Below are 9,417 nucleotides of genomic sequence, written 5' to 3'. Positions count from 1 at the left end.
AAGAATAAAAATAATACCTTTTTTTGTAACTACCAAGTTTTGTGCAAAGCCATCTGTTTACATTTACATGGTTCCATGAAAAGATATATTTTGACTAGATTTCTATTTTTCCTTTGAAGATCTGTTTGTTTGTAAAATATTTTCCGGAATTTTTTTTCATTTTTTAGTATTTGATTGGAAGAAAACAGATTGATTAATATAAAACGTTTTTCTAGTCAATATAATTTCCTTTACATTTTTGAAAAATAACTTGGGATCTAATTTTTGGTAAGTCTTTTCGCTTCAAAAACATAAATACTTATTCGCACAAATGGATTTGGACATATTTTTTTTATCAACACACCCACCCCTGCGGTACATACTATATTTGTTTCAAATTTGCAAACAAACTACAACCATTACTCCATAAGCAGTTGCATATGACTATTCAAGTCATTAAGGTAGCTGGTTCGACTATAATCTTGCAGATCAAAACAGTCTGCAATAACTGTTTTCTCACCATGAGATTTCAGGTCGCGCTCTACCGGACTCTCCTCGTTCTTCAGCAACTCGACAACCTGAAAATCACGACGTTTCTGGCATTAGCTTTACGGGAAAACAAAGGGAACAGAAGGAGATGCATTCAAATTTGTTTGGTACCCTCATCATGCTTGGACGCATGTTGGCTGTGTGGTTAATGCACATGGAAGCTGTTAACATCGCACGTTTCATTTCAGTCGGGTCGTAATCTTCTCCTAGTTTAGGATCTACCAGTTCCTTTACTTTGTTTCGTTCCAGGAGCGGTTTTGCCTGTAAACGAAACAGAAAATATGTTCAATTCTTTTTCGAAATGCTTTTGCTAATTGAATGAGTTCGGGTGCAGAAGATGTACCCAAATCACAAGGCTTTGTCTAGCTGAATCAACTGACGTCGACCTGTTAGTATCTCCAGCAATAGAACTCCGTACGCAAATACATCGATCTTTTCATCAACAATACCATGCATAAAATACTCCGGAGCTAAATACCTGCAGGCATTTGCTCCACATTTATGAATTTTATGAAATTAGCAATACTACCAACAAGTTGACTGAAGAAGGGAAAGGAACTGCATGCCTAACCCGAATGTTCCTTCAATGGGATGGACGACATGGTGAGGCCAATTTTCAGGGAGCCACTTCGCCAGACCAAAATCTGATATCTGCAACAAGAAGAAAAAATTCAGAAGCTTGGTGTTTTCAACCAGATAGCATTAAGTTAAGCCATTGAAAATGGAAAGACAAATATATCAGAGAATGAAAAGCACCTGAGCTTCGAAATCCTCGGTAAGCAGTATGTTAGAGGCTTTAATGTCTCGGTGTATGATACGCCTCTGGCAATCATGATGGAGATATTTCAATCCGGCTGCAATACCAGTGGCTACCTTAAACCTTGTTTTCCAGTCTAGGCGCTCAGGTGAACCTGCAGAGCAGAATATTTCCCCGTTAGTCCAATCGTTAGGTAATGGTTGACGCAAAAGTATAATCACCTATCACCATACTAAACCAACAGAATTGCAACATTTTGATTCAACTCTTTGCTTGCTTTCTCTTATACCAATAGAGAAACTAGTATATAGTACCAAAAAGAACTGAAGAAAGGCTTCCATGAGGTGAAAACTGAAGGACCAAGTGCAAGCCTCCATCGATGCTGAATCCGATTAAGTGTGCTGCATTCGGGTGATCTATGTGAGCAATAATCCCAAGTTCTGACAAGAAATCATTGGCTCTATCCTCCTCTTCTTTCTCGATCATTAGCTTCTTCACTGCCACAATTTGACCATCAGATAATCGTCCTTTGTACACTTCTGCATGCCCCCCTTTTCCGAGCAAATTCTCTGCAGAATTTCGAGGCATAGTTAGAATCAAACATCATCAGCGTAACCAAAAGCACAGAAAAGCCAACTCATGTCAATAGTCAATTTCATGTCCTCGTGATTCAAGGGGAACCATCAAGTCATCAAATTTCCAGGGATACTGCAGGGATCAATCTGACCAGTTCCAACCTATGTTGCACTGATACTGATACGAGGACAGATACGGAGACGAATACGGGAACATGATACGGCAATTTCATCCCCATATAAACTTCTTTTAAGATAAAAAAAAACAAAAAAAAACAAAAAACTTCTCTTTAAACAATTAAGTTGCTTTCAGTTGTAGGCAAGTTTGACCATCAGGCTGCTGATGTATTAGTTGATAAATTATACTTAGAATCTAACATGAGATGTCCAAATTTATCCAACTTGAAAAAGATTGATCCATCTATCTAAACAATATTAAAGAAACTGAATCAATTCATCATAAGATTAACCACAACTTTCCAAAACAAAGTCAGCTAAAGCGGCAACGTTTTTGGTATAGCCACCGATCTCCGATCTACTGGTTAACTAATTCGAATTAGTTATTGCAGAAAAGGGTTTTATTTGAATCCTAACCTTTCTTTCCTATCTGGTGTCTCTTAACTTTAATACTTGGATCCCTCCCTTCCCAAAGAAACTTGAGAAAAGCGTATGGAACATATATATATATTAAATAATTATAATATAGATACATCTTCTTCCTACAAAAACTAGGAATATAATATTTCAAGACCGATTAAAAACATCACAGCAAATTGAAAATTAAGCTTGAAATGTAATTGCTTACCAGGATTGAAATTGTCAGTAGCAGTAGCAAGCTCTGAGTATGTAAAAATTTTCCAAGATGGTTTAGGCACTTCCATAAAATCAATACCAGCAGCTTCTTCCTCAGAGGCATTAAGTTTTGCCAGTTTCAACTTCCTTAAGTTCTTCCTGGAAATATCATAATTTGCCAGGAAAGGAATAAGAGAGAAAGTTATGGCTGATTTCTTCTTAATATTTCCAATCAAATTTTTCCATTGCGAACCATAAGAATCCTTGTTCCCTTTCATATTTGGAGAAAAGGTGCTGGAATTGCCGCTGCAGCTGCTGGTATCAGAGTCGGATCCCAGCACAGGTATTTCCAAGACACATCTTGGTGATGGTTGATCATTTACTGGTTCACTTCTCATCTCCCTAGATTTTGATTCCTTTTCTGGGTTTTTCTCTAACTCCACCGTCTCTGCAACAACAAAACCAAAATCACATTTCACTAAAACATGAAAACCATCGAAAAACAACAAAAACAAGCAGAAAGAAACATTAAACCCTGAAATGGAAAAAGAAACCTCAAGTACCTTCCATATCCACTTATACAAAGCTTTTCAAGTACTCAACAGAAATGTAGGAAAATTTTATATTTTGAAAAGAGTTATTGGATGCTTCAACAAGCATGGAAAACCCAAGAAAAAGGTAGAATAAAGTTACATTTTTCATGTTTCGAGGTGGGGAACTGTTTGTATTGTAACCAAAGAATTTTAGATGGAGTGGTTTTTAAAGAAAGAATGGTATGGAGTGGTTTTCAAAGAAAAGAATGGTATATCTTTTGAAGTTGATAATTCCCAGAGACATCAAATCAAAAAGCAAAGCTGAAAAAAACTGCAGCTTAATGGGAATGATTTAGAATATCTCTTGTTTATATTGAATTCTCTTTTCTTCCCCCACGTTTTCTTAAATTTTAGGATAAACTACAAGTTTAATACCTAAACTATTAGTTTTAATCCGTAAATAGAATTGTAAACGAGATAAGATAAATCACGAGTTGTCTAAAGATAAGATAGATCACGAGTTATCTAAGATTAACTCGATCAAATTTTAGTTAACGCTTGAATTGAATGAATTCCATTCAAGCTCAAGCTCGACGTGAATTCTTAACGAGCTAAAATGAACTACTTAATACTCGACTCGAAAAATTCGTGAATAACTTAAAAAAATAATATATAGATTTTTTATTAAACTATTAATAATATTAGCATTCATATGTGATTTTTTTAAAATACAATATAAGACTTTTATATAATTAAGATTCATATTCGAGTCGAGTTTTAAATTTTGATTTTTGTGGAGCTTGAAAATTTTGAACTCGCGATTTTTCGAGTTGTGCTTCATTTCTTTATTTCGAGTTTGAGTCGAGCTTGACAATTTTAAGCTCGCGAATTTGCGAGTCTAATCAAGCTTAATTTTAAAAAAATTAATCTATTCGAGCTTAATTTTAAAACTTTTGAGTCGAGTCGAGCTCAATAATACTCAAACTCGACACAGCTCGTTTACATATTTAATCCTTAAATAGTAAAATGTAATGTTATTTTATCTAAACGATCTAAATTCAATTAATTATGTTTGTAAGTTGTGTATTATTAATATATAAAAAATTATAAATATATATTATTTTATAGTTACTCATATTATTAATAATATATTTAAAGAATTTAAATTTTTTTAATTGATTTATAAATATTTTTTGTGTACTCCTTAATGAATAATACAATAATTAATCTATTAAATCCTAAGAACTCATATTAAAAGTTCTAAATAGTTAGGGCAGCATATGTTATTTTGATGAAATCCTGACCGTTGGTTTTATTGCTCGAGACTTGTGCCGCAACAAACGCTTGCAAAATGGTGGGAGAAAAAAAAGATTGTCTCATAAAAACAGATTAATATACGGTTAATATACGGTGTTATTAGATACATTAAAAGATATTTGACAAATTTAGTTTAGCGTTATCGGAAATATCGAGTAATAATAATGTAATAGGTGGAAATCATGAAGAAATATTAAAAAATTTGACAACCGACAAACTTAGTTTGTCGATTTGTGTCGATACTTTATAAAAATATATTAATCAAAACAATATAACAAGTAAAAAATAACAAAACCGGTTTATAAATGACAAAACTTGTAAAGCGCTACCGGATATATTGAAAGTGTCGATACTTTATAAAAATGTATCGATCCATAACAATATAACAGGTAAAAAATGACAAAACCGGTTTATAAATGACAAAACAGGTAAAGCGCTACCGGATATATTGAAAGTGTCGATACTTTATAAAAATGTATTGATCCAAAACAATATAACAGGTAAAAAAATGACAAAACCGGTCTATAAATGACAAAACAGGTAAAGCGCTACCGGATATTGAAAGTGTCAATACTTTATAAAATGTATCGATTCATAACAATATAACAGGTAAAAAATGACAAAACCGGTCTATAAATGACAAAACAGGTAAAGCGCTACCGGATATGTTGATAGTGTCATACTTTATTATAAGTATCGAAACTTTTGGAATTTAAAAGAGAAGAAGTTATAGCGCTAATAAAGTGTCGATACTTTATAAAAATGTATCGATCCATAACAATATAACAGGTAATAATATGATAAAACCGGTCTCAAAATGACAAAACTGGTAAAGAGCTACCGGATATGTTGAAAGTGTCGATACTTTATTATAAGTATCTACACTTTTGGAATTTAAAAGAAAAGAAGTTATAGCGCCAATAAAGTGTCGATTCTTTATAAAAATGTATCGATCCATAACAATATAACAGGTAAAAATATGATAAAATCGGTCTCAAATGACAAAATCGATACTAAAAAATTGTGCTTGTGCGTCATTTTTATTTTAGAATTTTCATTTTTAATACAGAAAGTTAGATATTTTAAGCAAATCTCAGTAAGAAAAGAACAAAAACTTTGTAGTAACAAAAAAAATAACATTGGGAAACACACCATGTTATCAGATTCTCAAATAACAAAAACCCAGAAACAAATATCTCTCAATGCAAACTTATGATATACTCTTATTATCTCCATAGGATAAGTTAGGTCAGTTTTAGTTTTATTTTTTTTGTTAGGATTTTGTGTCATTGAAACTGTTGATTGAAGAACTCAAACTGGTGCACGCATAAGTGTCGATGCATTTATGAAAAGTATCGATCCAAAAAACATCGAAATCGATAATTATTATGTAACAGGTAAATTTACAATGTAACCGGTAAAAATATATTGGTTAATTAGCAAATATGTTTACATTATGTATCGACACTCTTTAAATATGTGTCGATACTTTTTCCTCAAAATGAAAGCACAACGAGATGCACGCATAAAGTGTCAATACATTTAAAATTGTATCAATCTCAAAAACATCAAAACCGATAATTATATATAATAGGTAAATTTGCAATGTTACCGGTTTAAATATACTGTTTAGTTAGAAAATAGGTCAATATAAGCGCTACCTATTGCATTATATAAGCGCTACCTAATATATTATTGTACTTAATAATATTTTCGGTTAAATGATATAACATAACCGATCTAAATTTTAACCGATTACTTATTTAACAGGTCACATCGTTTTTTAAACGTTTTTTAAGTGCCGCACAGCAGAAGTTCTCAGGAGAAAAGTTAACAACCGACCAACGGTTGTTAATTTTTAAGCGTATTTGAGGGTGTTTTAGGTATTATCAGGGGAATTAATTTCTATGTCGTGGGAATTTTATAGTTATCATGTAACAATCCGGATATTTTCAAAATAATATTTAATTGAAATTGGAGGTTTTAATTGTGAAAATCGGTAAATTGTGAGGACTAAATTGAAAGATTTTAAAACTTGGAGCCTGTTTTAGAGTTAAAGAAAATTCAAAGACCAAACCCTGAATTTACCTTAAAAAATTAGGTATGTTATGTTATAAACATGGTTTTCTGTTTCAAAACAGAAAACCACACCTCAATTGCTCTCAAATTCCCTTCCCCCTACGCCGGTTTTCGACTTAGATCCCGACGCCGTTCGACCTCCAATCGTAAAATTAAAACCACCGTCGTGTTCATCTTCGACCCGTGAACAAAATCCAGTAAATCAATTATAGCGAAACGCTGCCAAACGACGTGAATTTCGAGTCAAAGTATCGATGTTTTTTAGCACTACCGCCGAGAAAATCTTAAATTCATCTCCGATCGTTGATCGATTTTCGACACCTCCCGCACCATCGTGTTCCTTGTGCCGTTTCGAGTCCGCCGGTGTCAACCTTGGTCTCCGTCGACGGCGGAGCGTGAGAGGGTGGAGCAGTCAAAGATTCGGCCGAGTTGAAATCGAGCTCTCCGCCGTTTGAACTTTTGGATTGAATTACAATAGTATAGATCTGATCAAGCTAATAAATAGAATGGGCCTAATGTGACTCTTGGGGCCCCAAGATGCATTAGGTTGGCTTCCTTTGCTGTGTGCTTAGGGTAAGCTATATGGGCTTGGACTTACGGGCTTAAGGATACAAGCTCTAAAGCTTATCCTTAGGTTGGCTTTCTTTTTGCTGTGTGCTTAGAGTAAGCTATATGGAAAATAGTTTTGAAAATTACTGATGGTGTATAAGAAAATAGTTTAAACTATGATTTTCAAAAGTTAAACTCTTTTATGAATTTATGAGATTTACTGGACTATAATTTGTTTCATGTACCTATTGTGATTTTAAGGTAGTATTGGGACACACTGAGCCTAGCTCACTTTTCGAAAATGTTTTTCCCCCTTTCAGATACTGTTGGTTAGATACATCGGTTCGAGCACTTGGAGGATCAACATATCTCTTGAAGTATATCTGATTGTAATGTTTTATCTTGCTAGTTGACTTTATTTTGGTGACATGGACCTTATTTTAAAGTATCGTATTTTAGGATGATGACACTTTTGCTATTACTGTTCGGTTTATTGTGATTTTGATTTTGAATACCTGTTTTAAATTAATTTATTACTTATTGGTATTATATTTACAAGTTGGGTTTTGATGATATAATTTATTTCATGACATTATAATGTGATTTTACATTGATTGAATAACGGTTTCAGAAAATGTCTTTAAGAATCATAATGTGATCCACTAGACTTAGTCGAAACGCATAGGCCGGGTCTAGAGGGTTACATATCAATAAAAATATTGATGAATGTATTTATTTTAAGAATTTATTGAGCCGTGTATATGATAAAAGAATATATTTTTTAAAAAAAATTGAATTTGAGTTACGATAATTATAAAATATGTATATATTATTAAATAAGAAAATATTAAATATATATTATCTTATAAATATTTCAAATTATTAAATAAAAATAAAGGTATAATGACAAAATTACTCCCAATGTTTATACAAAAAATCATTTTATCCCATATTATTTTTTTGAGTATTTCTTAATGTTATAATTTTTGTCAAAACAACCTTATTGAATGAAAACCGTTAGTTGACTAATGGTCAACCTGCGTTATTGAAGTGACATTTTTATATATGTTCAGTTGATGACATGGCATGTATCATGTTACTAAAAGTGATGATGTGATATATGTCAGATACATATTAAAATATCACATCAATAATATAAGTTGATCGTTAATCAATTAAATATCTATCTAACAAAGTCTGTTTTAATCCAAAGCTGAAACGTTAATGATAAAATACTCTAAAAAATAAGATGCAAAATGACTATCTATGCAAACGTTGGGATAACTTTATCATTACAAAAAAAAGGTAAAGTACACAAATAATCCCTTAACTATAGGATGCTATTTTGTTGAGTCTCTTGATTATTAAAAGTTACAAAATGGTCTTCTAACTATAGAGAGTTGCTTTATTGAGTCCCTCAACTATTAAAAGTTACAAAATGGTCACCTAACTATTCATTATGTTCCAAACTCATCATTTTTTTCGTAAAAAAATTAACACTAATATGAGTTTGACATTAACATGCTGGTTGGGTTGGGATATAATATGATCTCATAATTTTAAATGACTATCATATATCAGTTAGCATGTTAACATCTAGCTCAAATGATGGTTAGTTTTTTAACAGAAAATGACAAATTTGAATCATAATAAATAGTTGAGTTGCCAATTTGTAATTTTTAATAGTCAATAGACTCAATAAAATATTATCCTATAGTCGAGGACTATTTGTGTACTAACAAAAAATATAAGTTTGTTTTTTAAAGATAGTGCATGAAATGTGGGGTGCGTCCGATAACGGATGAAATGAGAGCTCGTAGGGCGGTAAGGATTAAGGGATTAGATTGATTGATTAATTAGTTAAATAAAGGGCAAACCATGAAGACAAAATTTAGGATATTAAAAGTAATGATGCTTTTGTTGGTAATTTGATTTTGTACGTCAAAGTCCTTTAGGCGGCGTTTGGTTTGTTCGAATGTTTCTGAAGTAATTGAAATTTATGAAGGAATTATAATCTGAATTGAAACCTGTTTGGTTGGCAGGAAATTGAATTGGAATCCAATTCCATATTCTGTTTGGTTTGCAGACATGTCAGATGAATTTGATTTCAGTAATGTAAAATGACAGAATTGCCTTTCTTGTTTTTTTTTGCTTAATTTTAGTTTGTTTTATAACTTACACGTAGCAATATATTATAAAAATTTTAAAAAAATATAAAATTTTCATTTTATTGATTGATTATTCATTTCAATAAATTATAAAAATCATACTAATAAACATCATAAGT

At 32.0% G+C, this 9,417-nt stretch overlaps 1 pseudogene; it reads right to left on the bottom strand.

Moving 5' to 3' along the window:
* Nucleotides 1–323: 323 nt before the first annotated feature.
* On the bottom strand, nt 324–3,319 carry LOC120166944 (annotated as a pseudogene).
* Nucleotides 3,320–9,417: the final 6,098 nt, after the last annotated feature.

Source organism: Hibiscus syriacus, unplaced genomic scaffold (genome assembly GCF_006381635.1).
Source record: "Hibiscus syriacus cultivar Baekdansim isolate YM2019G1 unplaced genomic scaffold, ASM638163v2 tig00111650_pilon, whole genome shotgun sequence".
NCBI classification, from domain to species: Eukaryota; Viridiplantae; Streptophyta; class Magnoliopsida; order Malvales; family Malvaceae; genus Hibiscus; species Hibiscus syriacus.
The sequence above is the reverse complement of the archived record's forward strand: the minus strand, read 5'-3'. Positions and strand labels throughout refer to the sequence as shown.